The sequence below is a fragment of the Silene latifolia genome, chromosome 11 (genome assembly GCF_048544455.1).
Source record: "Silene latifolia isolate original U9 population chromosome 11, ASM4854445v1, whole genome shotgun sequence".
Lineage (NCBI taxonomy): Eukaryota > Viridiplantae > Streptophyta > Magnoliopsida > Caryophyllales > Caryophyllaceae > Silene > Silene latifolia.
The window spans coordinates 190,194,356-190,195,696 of record NC_133536.1 but is presented as its reverse complement, the minus strand read 5'-3'; the positions used below and the strand labels follow the sequence as shown (position 1 = coordinate 190,195,696).

Below are 1,341 nucleotides of genomic sequence, written 5' to 3'. Positions count from 1 at the left end.
GGTGCCACTTTTGTAAGCTTGGAAAGCATTAACTTGTTCGGTTGTTCCCCTACATTCACTTGAGTCATGACCCAAGGTTCCACAATTCTCACATATCCCGCTTGGGATTGATGAGGATGCCGTCATGGCATTGACATGATGCTTTGATGATTTTGAGTTTTCCTCAAGCCTAGCCATAGCTTGTTCAAACTTCAAGTTGATTGTGTCAATGTGAGCACTAAGTTGAGCACCCAATTGAGTAACGGTGTCCACTTCATACTTTCCTCCTCTAGTAGCCTTGCGAGGCCTACTATATTGCGAATTATGGACCGCCATTTCCTCAATCTTGTTCCATGTTTGATTGTCATCAACTTCGGTGAACATTCCATTTGATCCCATATTGAGAATGTTCCTTGAATCTTCATATAAACCATTCCAAAATTGTTGCACTAAAAACCATTCGCTAAGTCCATGGTGAGGACATGAGCGACAAATACCTTTGAACCGCTCCCAAGCTTCATACAAAGACTCTTCATCCCTTTGCTTAAAACCCGTAATTTGAGCTCTTAGCATATTGGTCTTCTCCGGTGGGTAGAATTTTTTGTAGAAAGCTAGAGCTAACTTCTTCCAAGAATCTATTCCAAGAGTGGCCTTATCAAGGCCCTTCAACCATTGCTTTGCGGTGCCGATTAACGAAAAAGGAAATAAGACCCATCTTATTTGGTCTTGAGTCACGCCCGATTGAGAGATAGCTTCACAATAATCACAAAATGTTTCCATATGAGAATGAGGGTCCTCACTAGGCATTCCCCCGAATTGGCTCCTCTCAACTAGTTGGATGAAGGCGGACTTGGCAATAAAGTTTCCGGTGAGATGTTGTGGGGTAGGAGTACCATTTGGCAAATCCTCCTCGGTGGGTATAGAGTGTGACGAGAATTTAGGCATTGTAGGTGGATTTTGTGGGATATTGTTGTTAAATGGGTTCTCTTCTCCTTCTATTGCGAAAGGATTGACAAACTCACTAGTGGGTTGAACAACTTCACCAACACCTCCCAAATTCCTCCTAACAAGTCTCCTATTATTCGTCAAGGTTCTTTCGATTTCACGGTCAAAAGGTAACAAATCTCTTTGTAACCTTCTAGACATGCAAAATATCAAACAACTAGAAAACAATTATGTTTTAGCAGGATTTTCCTGGAAGGATCCGGCTTAGTTATATAGTGATCAGGGTATCTAGTTCTATAAGATTAGAATGGTATGAATAAATGACAAAGAAAGAAATGAGTATAAAGAATAACGTTTTTATTGTTTTGATATACCGGGCACAATGTTGAAAGAATATCCAAATGCTCTAGAGTAAAT

General features: G+C 40.5%; 1 non-coding gene across 1 annotated transcript; it reads left to right on the top strand.

Moving 5' to 3' along the window:
• Positions 1–445: 445 nt before the first annotated feature.
• Positions 446–552, top strand: LOC141616563 (small nucleolar RNA R71). The gene has a single exon (XR_012530902.1). It is a non-coding gene; the product is annotated as a small nucleolar RNA R71 (small nucleolar RNA).
• The last annotated feature ends 789 nt before the right edge of the window (positions 553–1,341 follow it).